The sequence below is a fragment of the Fulmarus glacialis genome, unplaced genomic scaffold (genome assembly GCF_000690835.1).
Source record: "Fulmarus glacialis isolate BGI_N327 unplaced genomic scaffold, ASM69083v1 scaffold32286, whole genome shotgun sequence".
In the NCBI taxonomy this organism is placed as follows: Eukaryota; Metazoa; Chordata; class Aves; order Procellariiformes; family Procellariidae; genus Fulmarus; species Fulmarus glacialis.
In genome coordinates, this window is record NW_009218063.1 from 1 (window position 1) to 16,416 (window position 16,416).

A 16,416-nucleotide genomic window follows, 5' to 3' on the forward strand; every position below is an offset into this window, starting at 1 on the left:
GCGAAGAGTGTACCTGTCTAAGCCGTGAATGCTTCTTCAAAGATTATGCTGAATGACTGTTCTGCCTGAGAACAGTGCCTTATGTGGTTGAAAATCTTCCAGAAGAAATGAACCCAGCAGCATTTCTAACACGATCCGAACTGGCAGAATAGGTCTACACTGGACTGGAGCTTCAGGATCATGGAGTTTTTCTGTGGTTGTTCTGAGAACCCTGAAGCCTCAGACACTCCGTCATCTTACCACAGCCTCACTGGTGGTTGTGCTGGTTGCTTGTCTTTCTGCCACTGTTGGCACTGGTAGGATCTCTCTCTTCCACCTGCTTGCCTGTTCTCACAACATCTTTAAGAACTTGAAAGGGACACTTACTCCTCCATGAAACCTCCATGAAAAGTAGTTGAAATGACACGGTGAATTCCTGAGGTGTTAGTGGAATTCAAACACACAGAGAAAATGGTTGTATAAGCATAATTTTTGTGGATGCAAACCAACAAACCACTGTTCTGCTGTGGGCAAATCTCATTTCTACCTTGGCTTCTATATTTGTGAAAAGGGAACTGTGACACTGTTCATGGTGACACTCCCCAGCATGTCAGAACAGTTGCATGTTGCTGCAGGGTTGCTGCTACAGTTCGGAAATTGATGGGCCCTCCATCAGGGAGGATGGATCTGCTCAGAGATACCCCCTTTCTAAAATGCAGATCTCCAAAGCCTACGGTTTGCATTGTTTTCCAGGGGGAGTGGGGTAGAAGGAGCTCTCTTCAGGCATGAGGCTTGTCCATAGGTCTGAGCATCCTGTGATGGTCTGCATCCCTGGGGGAAAGCACAAAAGCTGGGCAGACATCTGAGAAGCCTGATTCTTGCTGCATTACTTGCATACATCCAAGACAGTTACTTATTAGTGTAAGAATGAAGTAATACAGCAAGATATCTGACCCTTAATCAGGCCTTTTATTTTCAGCAGACTTTTTTACCCACTGGACCTAATGGGCAAGGTGACGGTTGTTCTTGCTGTCTCCTGCTGAGCTGTCATGCGTGGGTGCAGCTGGGTAGCTCAGGACCTGCTGTTAGCCCCCTGCTTTGACAGCGTAACTCCAGGTCATCTGTGGAACTGGTGCTGGTGCAACCCGGAGGAGAACCTGGGCCCACAGAAACTCCCCCTCCAGTCTCTGGTGGGGTGATTTAGGGGGGACGAATTCTGAGCCTCATCCCTGCACTGGCCAGCTTAAGCTAAGCTGGTAACGAGAAACTAGTGATGCTGGGTTTTTCCATGCTGGTCAGAAGTGAAACAAGCCTGGCAAGGGGATTTCTTGTAAAAGACCTCTGCAGTGTTGACTCAGGTTTCACTTCTCACTTCAAGAATAAATCCTGCTGATTCTTAGAGGAGGTTTCAAGGCTGCTCTCTGGTGGCTACCACTGTCATGGTACTTTTTGGAGGAGCAGGTAGGGTTTTCATTTGCCTCAGCAACAAGAAGTTTCATGAAAATCTGCACAATCCTTCTGGTTACTTCAGTTATCTGTAAGGGGTTTGGGGTGAGGTTTTTTCTCCTTTTTTTCTTTCCCGTCCATTGAACTGTCTTATTTCAAAGAGCTGCCGTGCCATGGAAAAGGAAAGCTGATTTTAACTCAGCATTGCTTTCTCCTGTCATAGCTGAGGATCCCCGCGCCTTATTCCCACTCCCACGACCTGCCACGGTCATCCTCATTCTTCCCACCGGGAGAAGCTGGGCGGCTCATCCCGGATCAGCGCCTGGTGATGAGAAATGCAGGCTGTCCTCCCCGGAGAAGCGTGGGTTGTCCACCCCCTGAGCTCTCCCGCAGCTCGTTGCAGTGGTCTCTGTGCTCTGGCCAGCGCTTCAGCTGGGGTCACCCTGCCTAAAACAGGCTCTCTTGGGTGAAATGGGCTCAGTCAGAGAGCAACCTGACTTCTCTCTGACTTTTCTCCCACCAGGAGACTGAAGGGCCCTGTCTGAACGAGGGGTATGTGGGACGGAGACCCCTGCTCTGCCACAGGTCTCCCCCCAGGAGCACCCTCTGCGGCTTGCAGGAAACAGCTGCAGGGAAGAGTGGCACCAGGGACCAGCCCAAAGCCTTTCACACTTACAAAGCAGATAAAAAGCACTGGAAGAAGACAAAAAGCCAGCAACGCTTAACAAGATGCCACATCTGGCGAGTGGTCCCCGGCGTACAGCGGTGGCATAGTTGGAGCCAGAAAAAAAAATCACTTTGCAGTTTTCCAGAATCTTAACAAACATTTCCAGATCACTGAAATGTGTCCTATAGGACGGAATGGGGGTAATTCAGCCAGATACTAAATGTAAATAATAGTGGTGGGTTAAATTTGCATTGTATCGCTTGGTAACTCTTCTAGGTTTTGTAGAAAGATTTTGTAGTGTTTTGGTGCAGTGCATTTCAGGAAGAGGAAGAGTGTTTTAAAAGCCCATGACCATCCTGGTTTACCAGATTGTTTCATAAACTTCATTCAAACCCTGCTGAAAATGCTTCTCCAGCTGTCATCTTTTGGAAACAACTTGTGAATCCTTCACCTTAGAAGGGGTCGTTCCTTTTCATGTCATTGCAGGAAAGATAGAGAAGATCAAGCCTCCTCCGTCCCCCACCACAGAAGGGCCCGTCTCGCAGTCTGACCAGCCACCCGAGGAGCCTGCAGGAGCCCAGCGACCCAAGAACCTGATGCAGACCCTCATGGAGGATTACGAAACACACAAAACTAAGAGACGAGAAAGGATGGACGACAGCAGCGTAAGTGCGCTTTTCCTTTTCACTATTTGCTCTGTGAGAGAGACCATGACTTGCAAGAACCAACATTCAGACAACAAAAATAATTTCTTTCCCAAGAATCTGCTCAGATCACCTTGTAAGTGCGTAAGGATTTTAACACATTGTAAGGGCCAGTGTGTTTGAAATGGAAGGATGAGGGACAATGGAGACGAAGAGAGAGTGTCACTGCAGATATCAAAGGCAACTCATATTAAGTTTCTTTTTCATTAATTAAGTTAATCAATAATAAGGGCAGTGGGTAGCTGTACTGCAATTGGTGGACTCTGTTAATTCACACATCACCAAGACCACCCACCAACCCCCAAGGGTTATTTTAGTGCCTCTTTGAGCTTTGTGCATCAAGCATGTATTCATGCCTGTGTTCGTAGACTCCCAAAGTCCCAACTCAGTGTGCTCGGGATTCAATGTAAGTACGTGGATAACTTCCCTAGAAACCACCCTTTGCAGAATTGGATTGGGAATGTCTCAGAAATTAACTTGGATGCTTCAACAGGCAGCATGCTGTTTCCCGCTGGATTTATTGTCTTTCTTCCACACAAACAGAAAATCAGACAGAATTTCAGTTTGTGAAATGGGTGCCTGCATTTCCATCATTACTGAAGCAATTATGGTGTTCTTTATTGGAGGCACTAATAAGAAGAGCTATGAATTTCATAGCTGGAAGCATCGAAATTCAGGTGCGTCCGTTATACAACCTATTTCCCAACAGAGCACATGGTGTTTCTTATTCAGACTCATTATTACTGTGGGCAATGAGTGCAGAAGGTAGTGAGATATAAGTGTGATATAAAACTTAAATGGACACAGCGTTTGCTGAAGCAGCCACAGTCCTCCAGGCATTTCCCAGAGATGTCAGAGTGATGACCCCAGCACCAAGGAGCTCATGCTCCAAACAAACTGCTTTCTAGCAACTTTCATTAAAGGTAGAGTCTCATTAGATGTATGGAAGTAAGTGAAGGTTTGTAACATCAATACTGCGCTAGTCTGGCAGCTTTTAATCGTTACTGGTGAATATTGCACAGTAGCGTAAGATACTTAATATCAGAAGGAATGCAATGTGGAGGGGTCCTGTTGCATTTCTGCTGGTTAACTAAAACGTAGTAGGACAGCTGACAAAATGTAAGCAGATTAATTTCCAGTGCATGCCAGAAACTTTCTGGTCCCTTCTTCTACTGAAGCCGTTGAAAAACAAGATCTCATCGTCCATCAGGCTCCTGCGGCCACGTAGGAAGCCAGCTTGTACACAGGAGTGTGCCTTGTTCTGGCAGCGGCATCTTGGGGCCGCATCTTGGGAAGGAGCTGCTCTCTGGTTTCCCCTCCATCCCCAAAGTACCCAGTGAAATGGGGTGGCTCTACCTGCTCTGGTGGGTGCTGTTTTCTGGCATCCCCCCGGAGGATCTTTTTCCCAGAAGGGTGCTCAGAGGCTTGCAGGAGACATGTCACACCCTCACGCCCTTTGCAAAAGCCACGAGGAACTTTAAAAAAAGAGGAGCATAAAACTCCTGCCGTGCAAACCAGAACTGGTTCTTGGGAGTCCCGCAGCGAGCGTCTGTCAGTCTGGCGGCTCAAAACCTCAGCACGGCAGCACCTCGGCTAAAGAGGTGACACTCAGCTGGTACTCACCCTGCACTTTTCCTCCACCCCCATGAAGAGCGAAGATGACTTGCCCAGCCCACGAAGCAGAGGCTTGTGGCTGAAATCTTCTCCCACAACTGTGATGGTCACATGCCGTTTGTCATGCATGTTGTAGCACACAAAAGACATGCAAGATGTCATTAGACCTAACTCCGTCTCCTCAGTTATCCGAGTGCAACTCCTCACGTGCTTGCAGAGCTACCTAGAGCAACCCTGGAAAGCAGGTTGGCCACGATTGCATAGTCTCTTCTGCAGTTTGAAGTGAGCCCTGGTCTGGGCAGCGTCTGACCAAAGAGGTGTGCTCTGGGTGCCGGCTCGGCTGTCCCCTGCTGCTAAAGCTTCCCAGGCACTGACTGCCCAAAGATGCACTGACAGAGCATTGGTGCTGCTCATACAACTTGTGGGATGGATCCTTTTCTGGGGCAAACTGTCAAGGCTGCAGTGAATTGACAGAGCCCCAGTGCGCACCGAAGTCCCTCAGTGTTGCAGTTTGTTGTCATTCTCCTCTTCTCTAAGCCCATCGCATACAGCCAAACGAGATCTACATTCATGCTGCTGCCTACCCAAAATCCTATTAGAGGGCAGGGTCCTGCAGAGCCCAGGGAGAGCTTCCTCGGACCAGCAGGAGTGTTTTGTTTCTCTTCCCTGCCTTCTTCCGCTCTCCTTTTGTAAACAACTCCCATCATTGACAGGGGAAAGATAATTCAAATAAGAAGTGTTGTTTGTTAGTTTGAGTTTACATGCCAGGCTGAGCAATAATTATTTAAACAACAGATAGCTTTGATTTGTCTGCAGAGGACATTCAACCGTGTGCTCAGGAAAAAGATTTCTGTAACTAATGAAAAAAAAGAGCACATCACCAGCCTGTTTTTAAAAATACTTGAAATATAGTGGGGAAGGAGCATAACTGACAACCAGACAGGCAGCTGCCGGTTGGAGCATTACGTCCTGAGAGCTGAATGTGGCAATGTGGCACGACATTGCTCTTTGTGAGTGAGGGGAACCGGAGACTTCCTGGGGTGCTGGGAGCAGTCAGGGTGCTGTGGCACCCAAGGCGGAACAGAGCCAGCGCATCTGCAGGGGCAGAGGCAGCAGCCACAGTCTCCTGAATGGGACTGAGAGGTTGGACGTCCATGGGATCTCCCCCTCATATGCTGAGCACACCAGGAGTACTGATGTATAGAGCTTCAGTTTCTCCCTGAAACCAAAGGCAGGAGGGTGGTTTCAGTAGGACGTATACCCTACCTCTCCTTTAACTGTCACTGTCTGTTTTATGTCTGGCTTCAGTGGCTACAACACAGCCGCCCTGGGCTTGCAGGTTTTGCCTTTCAGAGACAGAGGGCAAATCAAGCACATCTGCTCTTGGAAGAACTTCACTGCTCAGGCAAGGGGGCAGTTTCTTCCAAAGAGGATGTGTTACAGTAGAGGTTTCAACAGGTGAGAAAAAGAGAAAAAGCAGCAGCAAGAAAACAAGTCAAGCACTGATGGTAAACAAGACTGAGACTGGCCAAGCAACGTCATTAAAAAAACACCAAACTGAATAATCTTTTTTATTTTTTTTATGACACCAAGTTGCTTGAAATCCTGTACTCTGGGATGTGCCAGTTCTTGCAATTTCTTTATTTTGTTCTTGTTTCCTAGTTATAACATGCTTGTTCAATGTACTAATGCTGGTCTTTTCCCTTTCTACCAGTACACCTGTAAATTACTGTCTAGCAAGGTTACTTCTGAGGTACTTTTCAACTGCTTACTTATTTTTGCTTTCTCTTGCATGGTTCCAAGTGCATGTCGCTGCAGTTTGCATTTTCATGCTATGTGCCAGTGCTGTTTCATATCAAAACTGGGATGCAAATGTGTGTGGGGGATATTCCTTCTTGCCTCTCATCAACAAATATTTGTGTGGCTGGTTTTCTAACCCTTGGATTCTAGTTACAATTTCTGATATGGGAGGGGTTGTAATTAAAGGGATGGGAGGTGTTGCCCAGGACTGGAGCATTCCTGAGGCGTGAAATGAGAACTTCTCCTTAATCCCTGTTACCATTTAGCTGGCAAAGGTAAACCTGGGATCCAAGCATCCTCAGATGCTGAGTGAAACTGCTGTGGCTTTCCTTTGTCTCCGATGACAGTGTATTTAGCACTATCAAAACCTCTAATATTCTCTAAAGAATCTGCATACCAACCTTTCATCTGTGGAAGAAGAGTCAGATCCAAGCACAAGGCTTCAGTCTGGTGAATTTTGTGAACCTGTCCTTGTCCCTGTGTGTTGTGATGTGATGACTGATTACAGTCCCAAAACTTAGCATCAGTGTCGGTCTCAGAGTAGAAGAAACCTAGACCTGCTAAAGAAAGGGTATATACAGTGACATTTGGTATTTTAGCAAGGCAGTAACTTGCACAGTCCTTATCGCTAAAAGCTGGACTCTGCCAAATGCAGTAATTTAAGAGCAGGGAGTTGATACCAACTACACTTTCACAATGTTCATAGGAACAAGGTGCGCAATAATGTGGACATTTCTATTGCCTGTAATTTTCTGTGCAGACATATGTGTAAACCTGGACTTCTCTAAGAGACACAAACAGACTGTGGTAATGGCTGACATTCATTCGTCCAGCATCAGCATTTTTTTATAAACATGAACCTTCCAGTATTTCCCTATTCCATAACATATTTGACCACATCAGCTACCTCAAGACAAGTATATGAATATTTTCTGTCCTGGACGCTAAAGCAAAGTCAAGTCTATGCCATTTCGTATTCATTAAATAATTCAGTGTGGGTTTTATCTCACTGATACAAGCCAGTGATTGATCTTTGTGTAGAGTATTTATAGAGAGTTAGTCAGTATAAGAGCAGCGTGCTTTCAGAGACCTGGTTTTAAACACAGGTTGGGCCTCTTCTCCCCCACAGTATCTGCATAATAATCTGAGTTACAATTTGTGAATGGTAAGTAGTGATCAGAGCATTTGATGTTGTATGAAAGGCAGAAGATCAGGTGTACGTTTTACACACCCAGCCCTTGGCCTTCTGCTGAGAAGGGTTGTGTGTCCGCCTTGTAAAGTTATAGTGACGCAAGGAGTAATGAGCTGGAAATGAAAGTGCATGTATGGGAAAGGGGATAGAGATGAAAAAGGCTGTAGGACACAGCGATTCTGTACGCAGGTGAAGGTATGCCACCTGGCGTTAAGCCTCAGACTGAAGAAATCCTTTGGTTCTCACTGGAAATCTTTAGCTGAAGCCGGGCAGTTGTTTTAGAAGAGAACAGGAGGACTGAAGGCATGATACCCCCCTGCTCTCTACTGACCCCAGAGCTGAGCTGTGGCTCCTGTTCACCAGAGCCCTCCGTAATCCGCGCCGGTGCAGGCAGGTGGCTCAATTTTAATCACTGGCAGCGCTGGGGCTGACCCAGCTGTGCTTGTGCCGGCTGGGAGCAGGGGCTTGCATGCAGTCAGCCTGGCGTCTCCGCTCCGGTAAGCAGCAAACCCCCAGCAAAGTACAGTAACTGCTAAAGTTAAGCTACATGCAGCAAACCACAGCCTGCTTTGTTAGATTGATGTGGTTTTATCACCTCCAAATGCCTGCAGCCTGTGTTTAAAGCACATCCGTCTGCTGTTTTAAAGAGACCACAGGTAACTACGTGCCTGCATATATATAGGTTGGTTTTATCCTTGAGATCTTCTGCTTTTGTCCTTACAACTATACATATCTTCAAATTTATGGGACGTTATCCTGAGTTTGCTTAATATCAGTCATGCTGTAGGAGATACTTCAGTAAGGTGAGTGACATTTATGCAACATGAAAAGCTACTGCTGAAAATTTTTGTGTTACAAAACAGAAAATCAACATACTAGATTTGATGGCAAGAGGGCACATGGTTTATGTTTTAATACTGACCAGCAGCAGTATAATACTGTTACTAGTTTCAGGTAAATGCATTTTTGTCTCAGACACCCAGCCCCTCGCTGTGCTCCCTAGAGATCTGCTGTATTCAGTGAATAGCATTAAGTAGGTACAGTAAAGAAAATACCTTTGTACTGGAGAAATAGATGTTCTCCGTCCCTCAGTAGTTCCAGTTTTATGTTAAAGCATTTAGTTTATCGTTCCTGAGCGGGAATGCTCACATCTGCAGGAGCAGGCAGCCTGTTCCCTGCCTTTGTGCTTCTGTCTTTGTGCACGGTGTGCTCCACGGAGGTGTCTCGAGCAGTGACTTTTCCGCATGGTACTGGTAGATTTTAGACACCCAGACCTTTGCATTTTCTGGTTTTGTTGCTTTTAGTTCCTCCAGGTCCAGACGGGAAGAATCAGTAAAATACTAAGATCCAGAAAAATCATTTTCCTTCCACATCAGTTTTGTTGCTACTGTTCAATAAAAATTAGCCTGCACTGTAGTCAGTTTCATTCAGTGGTGGGGATAAATATGCTTTGGACTAAAGCATATCTGTGTTTTGCTTTTTATTCTCTTGTTGCCAGTAAGAGAGCAATTATTGTTACATCTTTTGGAAAGAAACTCAGGACAGGTTAGTCTCCATCTTTAGGACGGATAGATAAATTCATCTTATACCTGACAGTGGTAGCTCTTTCAATCTTTTTTTTTTTCCCGGAAATCCTCAAAAATAAATGAAATCTGCCAGGAAAGAGCCCTCTGCAATTCTTACCGAAACCACAGAGCTGCAACCACAAGATCCACACAGCAATTTTTTGCAGAGAGAGGTGAAGAGAGGTTTTTACAACTTATCTTGGTACATTTGTCTTTCCCTCACACCTATTTCTGCTCTCCAAATTCTTCCTCTTCTATTGCAGCTAGTAATCAAATTGCCTCTCCCAAATAAGATATTGTATATAACATTGCTTTTTTCACTGACGTAGCCTTACCATTAGGACGTAGCCAGCTCAGTTCTTCAGCGTGAGCTTGAGTGAACTGTCTGCTTCATGATCTTTCTGATTTTCGGTATACAGATTCTGCATGCAGATATCAGCCTGGCTGCCTTAGGACACCCTGACCACCCAAGCCTGGCCCTGAGTCGCCCTGCCTGCACCCGCTGAGCTGTCGTGGGGCATCATCAGGGAGGACACTTATGAAGCGTTGAGGTAGCATTTTGTAACGTGGCCAAAATGCAGTGTGTTACAGACCCCCAAAACAGCCACAACAACAAAAGCAAAAGACTTTCCTTCCTTTGACTTGCTGTGGAGAGCCTCTGGGTGCTGGACTCATGATGGGTCTACAGACAGCCCTGATATCTGCCAAGAATATTTTAAGATGGAGATCATTTGCTATTTTAGGCAAGCGGCTTCCTGGGTTGTGAATTCAATGCTCCATTGAGGAGTCCCAATTCTCCACTCAGTCATTCCAGTTGCATGCTATAATTACCCCATTGTTTCCTCTAGCGGGTGTAAAACTGACACAGCCTAGTAAAAATTAGGGTTATTTTAGGTCAAACACTCTTTTCAGTAGATTAGAGGAATAATTCTGGAGTAACTATTCAAAAGGACCTTTGGCTTATTAGTATTTGCTCTACTATTTCGTGGGCTTATTTATTAATACTAAGCCAGACATCAGTACTTGTTTTCCTGCAAAGGCTAAGTCCACATTCAGTGCCCCCATGGTATCTGTGATGTAATTCTGGAAACAGTTTTCCTTGGAGCAACCAGCAACATTTGCCGTCTTTTAAGACAAAGATGAGCTGTCTGATCCAGAGCAGAAATCCTCAAAGTTTAAGGGTCCTGACTGTTGCAAGCCATCACCAGAGACCATTACAACATTGTGATTTCCAGCAAGGAAGACACTGATTGGAAACTGTTGTAGAGTATGTAAAATCCATTTTTTTTTCAGCTGGCATAAATCTACAGGCCAAATTTAGCAGACCTCATTTAAATATACCGCTACTTTCTGACAGTGGCAGTTTTGGTTTTAAATTTATGCTGAATTTGCTGGTTTTTCATGTAAATTTCTATATCCAGTGGCGAGAACAGTAATTTTCTGTGTTTTATTTAATCATTATCCAATGCTGGTCTTGATAGTCTCCTGTCTAGCAGCCTGTTGCCATCCAATAAAAAAAAATCACTGGTATTTTTCCCCCCTTCATTGCTAACCCTGGAGCAGCCACTGTCTTTTCTTATTCTGAGAAGATAATAAGATGATGCCCTGATACCCAGTCCCAGTTTTACTTCTCCATTGTTCAGTCTGGGTTGCCTTTCCTTGGTTCGGGCACTTGGAATCCCAAACATGTAGTTTAAACTGCTGATCCTCCCTCCTGCAGTGGGAGTAGCTCCAATATGCTGCTTACAGGCTGATGTCTCAGAAGGAGTTTTGTTACTGATTTCGATATTTTTTGTTGGATGAATCTGGAGGGCACATTTGCCCTCTACTGGGTAAAATAGAAACTGCTGAGCCCTGCTCACCCTTCTGGATGGTTGATCTGCAAAAAGAGGAGGCGTGATTTTGGGCAAAATTTCAGCAAAAAATCCCTCCAGTGGACACGGACCAGCTTTGTAGTCCTGGTCAGTGCCAGGAAGCAGATGGAGCTTTAGCTCAAAATTACCTCAGTTGGCTGGATTTTGCCTTTAGCTCTTTGGCTTGCTTATAGTCATAGTCAAAAAAAACTAGGAGGGCAAAGAAATAATAAAGCTGGCCAAACTCCACCCTCCTTCAGCTCCTGAATGGAGGTCTGGGTCTTAGCGTAAATGCAGAAGTGTGTTCTCATTCCCGTAAGCAAAGTTACGGCCTGTAATTCCAGCTGACAGTTCAGAGCTGATTTCCTGATGCTGCCTGTACAGGAGCCCCTAGTAGCTGTGTACTTCCCAACCACAGCTTGTCACAAGTTGAAAGAAGAGTTTCTTTAGTCTTAAATTATTTATTTTTATTCCAGTCAAGTCTTAAGTCCTCACTGCATCTGACTTTCTACGCAGAAGAGTAAAACAGCATCGTCCTTTCTCAGAAGGCCAGGTACTCTTCTGCAGTCAGGGAGTGTGCAGGGCAGCTTGCAGGAAGCGTTAGGGACCGGGGGTGGCAGGCGTCGGTTCAGTGAACAGTCACGTATTTGTTGGGGTTTTTTTAACAGTTATTTTTTTTAACTGACTTTTTAAACATTTCAAAAGTTTACTTCTTTGGGAGGGCTGTTTTAAGACACATTGTGGGCAGTGGACGTTGGCAGCTTTGTGGTTTGATCACGGAGCTGTTATTCAGTGTTGGTCAGAAAATAACACTGCCATGTGCTTCTGTAAGAAGGCCCCAGCTCCCTTCATGTCTCATTCTGCTGGGAGGAAAACACCCACTGCCATGCATTATTTGCCAAGGAGTACATCAGACGCACATCACAATAACACCTTTTGGTTTTGTCTGATTTTTTTTTAACCTTGTTAAAACACATATTAAAACTGCTTCTTACTTTTTCAGTTAATTGTTTCTGTGTGTGCATGTGTATAATACGTACACAGTGTGTGTATGTTTTTATATGTGTGTGTGTTTGCATGTATGAAAAATATATAAACGTATCAGGGCCCATCTTGTACTGGAGTCTGCAGGCTGTGCAGGTCCTCCTTGTGTAAATCTCCTTTCCCATACGCATGGAGTGATTTTTCACTCCAAGAGCACTTCGATCACCGTGCATAGGCTTTCCCGTTGGCATAGCTGCAAGCCAAAGACCACGAGCAGAAGATGCAGGGGGGGCTGCCTGCTTCTGCCTGTGGGGCTGACGTGCTGAAATAAGCAGCAGACTGCTTCCCAGGCTGCACATGCAGCTCCACAGCAGCCTCTGGACAAAGCTGCCGGGTGGTTGCTGGCTCCTGGTACTGAAGGTGTGCAGTTGCCTCTGGGGAGAGGACCAAGACCCTGTTCCCTGTCTTCCCCAGGCAGGGTGGGGGCAATGTGCAGCTGGGCTGGTAAGGGTCGGCCGGGGCTCCCCTGAAGCGAGCTGAATGCTGCCAGACAACTCCTACCGCTTCTGTCCTCCCATGGTGTGGCTTTGCTCTTGTGTGCCATCCCCCCCACCTTCACATCAGCAAGTGCTTCATCGCATGAGTCCTCCCAGTTTGCACGAGGTGCGGCACTGGGAGCCCTGCGGGAAGGGCTGGCCCTGCCTGCCCAGGCGCACGGTGCGGTGACCACGGGCAGCTGAGTGATGGGCTGTGTTTTCCCTTTCTCTCCTGACCAGGTCCTCGAGGCGACCAGGGTGAACCGCAGAAAGAGTGCTCTGGCGCTGCGTTGGGAAGCCGGCATTTATGCCAACCGGGAGGAGGATGAATAACCACGCTGCAGCGCGAAGACAGCGACCAGGCATGCCGAAACCAAAAAGAGAGAAAGGAAGAAAAAAAAACAAACACACAAAACACCACGAAAGCAGCAGCATTCTAGTCCAATATTTATTAAATACACAACAAACTCAATGATGCACATAGACACAGAAATGATCCAACCCCTGGTAATCCTAAAACAACAGGAAAAACCCACCTAGAAAATACCCCCTTCTCCTTCCCTCTATCCGCCCTCTGAAATAATGCAATGGGGAGGGTGCAGGGAGTGGGAGCCCTTGGGGGGACAAGGGGGCGGTTGTCCCCACCGGAGAGGCTGCAGGCGCGTGGCGGGAGGTCGGCGTGAAGGAGCCTGCAGCCAGGGCTCACGCTCACGCTTTCTGCTGACCACATTGACAGCCCTGCCTTGCTCCCAGGATCACCGTCCCCCCAGCAGCTCCCGTCGGACCCTCCGGCAGTTCCTTCGCCTCCCACAGCCGCTGCACCGAGACCGTCGGCGTTACTTCAGCAAACTCTATCCAGCCACAAAACACAACGATAATTGCCCTTTGTTGCTATTTCTTTGAGGGGACTGAAGGGTTGGGTTTGGGATTGGGGTTTTTTTGGGGGGGTGGGTTCTGCTCCCCTTTCTAGTAATTTATCTGTTTAAAAGAAAAAAAAAGCAAACAGGGAGGCAGTTACTGCAAATGTACAATCCAGTAGACTCATAAAACAGTCCTTGTGTTGCAAACACAAGCCATCACAATTTAGGAGTGGAATAGATGGGGATGAGAGCTAAGCCAAATGGATTACCTTAGCTTTAGGATCCTATATGCTTGCAATATCACCTGAGCTCCAGGTTCTCAGAGCATATTTACATAACAAAGTTTCTAAATAGAAAATCTGTATTTAGCGGATAACAACTATTTTTTGATGGTGGGGAGGGAAAAGAATGGCATATGTGTAAAATCTATGAAGATGGATAATCTGATGTAGAAAGCTAGTGGGAAAGGGATACAAATAAAGGACATTTAATTTTTAAATGAGGCAATAATTGAACTAAGCCAAACTCTGGCCTAGAAAGAGGTATGAAATAAAGAAGATAGATAGTTACGTCTTCAACTATATTTATACAACATAAAAAGCCTTTGAAGTAGAGTGCTTTGTGGAAGTCTTCACGTTTCCAGGCAACAAAAAAGCTAAAGGGCATAATGAGTTGGAAGGAGTGAGCAAGGAAGAGCAGACAAGGGAAGAAAACATTGTTTGCCATTCAGCCAGTGTTTTCAGTGCTACAAGCAAACCATAGAAGCCTTTAGTTATTGCTTAGGCTTGGGATCAGCAGTGAAGGATTAGTGTGGATCTGTGTGTGCATGTGGGCATGTGTGTGCAGGCATGTGTGCACGTGTGTGTGCGGGCGTGTGCGTGAGGCTGGCATACCAGAAAGTGTATGGCAGTGCGCGTGCTGATTATTTTCTCCAAAGCTGTTTACCAGCTATAGGGGTGAGTGCTAATTTTTTTTTTTCTGAAAGGGGATATAAAAACAAGGCACTGAGTTAATGCAGTATTTGTGATATTAAAATTTGACCCAACATGGTATTTGCATGAGTCACAATTGCAAAGTATTGACCAGTTTTGTAAGCTGACAATTAGGAAAAGAAATGTGGTATTTATTCTTGTGCTTTGTATTTGTATGTAGTATAGAGGCTGCGGGTTTACTCCTTCTTTTCACGCAAGCAATACAATAGGAATATTTTACAACTGGGAACCATAATTTCTGGACTAGAAACCAACAAGTTTGGGAGGTGACAGAAAAAAAGACACTGAGCTTTTTTCTATATGAAATATTATGTCTTTTTTATAAACAAACACTTATTATTTTGACATCTTTTTAAAAAATCATCATCCAGGATACTGGTCCTCCCTTAAGCCTTTCCTTGGTTTCATGACCTGCTGTGCTGTTTTATCCTGAAACAGTGAGCTCATTTAAAATGAGTACCGATACTGTGAACATACTTCTGGTGCTTTTCTTAAACAAACACAAAGCTTGCAACCAAATGATTCCCCCCCACCTTCAGTTCCTCCAGCATGTGATTTTTGTCCATGGACGCTATCATTTTGAGGCTTATTTTCAGGGACTTGTAGCAAATACAATTATATATATACCCATTAATTCAGTTCCGTCAATTATATCCCTAAGTGCTATTGAACAGAAGAAAACCCTGCTAACTGTGATAAGGGCAGCAAGCTTATCTCAAGGATGCGCTCTAAACCCAGGTGCATGGGGAGACACCATGCCTATGAAGGAATTACATACCTAATGAAGTGGACGCGTTGTTCAGACATGGCAATCGACAGTGAACTGTGATTCACGTCTGCAGGCGGGTCGTTACCATAAGACTGTAGGAAAAGCAACGCCACCAATGCAGCACTCTAGTGGGACCGTACGTCATGTAGCCACATCCATGAGCTCTGCGCATCTGTACCAAGAGGAGTCCTGGCTCCCTCCACCCTTGGGGAGACCGTAAGTGAGACTGGGAAACAGGGGTTTCCTGAGCGGAGGAGATGACCCTTGTACTTACAGTGAGGTGGTCTTGCACCAAACAATGCTCTTCAGAGTTTCCCCCAATATTTGCTCCCTGAAACCGGAGTAGCCCTGGGCTGCCTTCCCAGGAACCTGCATCTTTATTTTCTTTAACCTGGAGGCCTGCTTTTTCCTCCTGCTCTCTCACTGGAAGCCAGTGACATTGATCACCTATCACGAGACATCTCTTCATGCTTTGCCACATCCTCCCCTGTTGCCCCAATCAGCCCTCAGTCTTTGAAGTGAAAATTAAATTGTTCCCCTGGAAAGGGGATGTGGTGGTGGAGAGAGGCCAGGCAGGAGTCCTCTGCACTGGAAGCCCCTGTGACAAAAGTATTTGCATGTATCAGTGCAGGACAGCCAAACTTTCCACCCAGCAGAGTTTTTCTTTTCCAGAAATTATGGACACTCGTAGTCAGCAGCACACATTCAGTGCTGTGGTAACACGAGTGCAGTGCGGTTTACTCGCCTCTGTTATTTCATTTGCATGCTACCAAGCTTAGGTGTTTATAAGTATACGCCAGTAATACATATCTATCTATATATAACTATATCAAATGCAACAAGAGAGCACTATTGCAGAGTTAACTTTGTCTCCACAAAAGAAACGCTCAGATCCTTTCCCGTGGCAAAGACTGATTTTAATGAAACTGTGTATTGAGAAATAGTTAAGCATTAGCATTTGTGATTATAATCAGTTTGGGGTTACAGTGCAGGTTTTCTGAACAATTTGTTTTAAAAGCTGCCAGTTTGGGCTTCATCTTGCTCCATACTGACATTATCTGAAGGAAAATACAGTAGCATTGATGTGTTAGGCAACCAAAAGGCGGCATCCTTGTCATGACTTATCAACCAGTTTCAACAGTACCTGGCTTTCTGTATGTTAACCACTTAAATGTTATCCTGCTTCTGTTTTATAGTGACTGTGAGGCCTACAATGCAAGTATATAATTATTTTCTCATTAAAACAGAAACCTGTGTTGTGTTTCTATAAAGCTGCCTGTTTGTTCACGTTCTTGCAGGAAGGTGTACCCCTGCAAGCAGCACATGGCTGGAGGAGAGAGGCTTGTCTCCAACTCCCAAAGCAGTCGGTCTCCCTCCTTGACTGCTTCTGTCTTTTCGTCTAGAGGCAGGAGAGATCTCTTTTTCTCCACTCAGTGGTGTCAGCTGCAGATAGAA

At 45.6% G+C, this 16,416-nt stretch overlaps 1 long non-coding RNA gene across 1 annotated transcript; it reads left to right on the forward strand.

The window, feature by feature from the left end:
* Positions 1 to 2,575: 2,575 nt before the first annotated feature.
* Positions 2,576 to 13,881, forward strand: LOC104078330. Its single transcript, XR_683536.1, has 3 exons — positions 2,576 to 2,752; positions 12,468 to 12,472; positions 12,581 to 13,881. It is a non-coding gene; the product is annotated as an uncharacterized LOC104078330 (long non-coding RNA).
* The last annotated feature ends 2,535 nt before the right edge of the window (positions 13,882 to 16,416 follow it).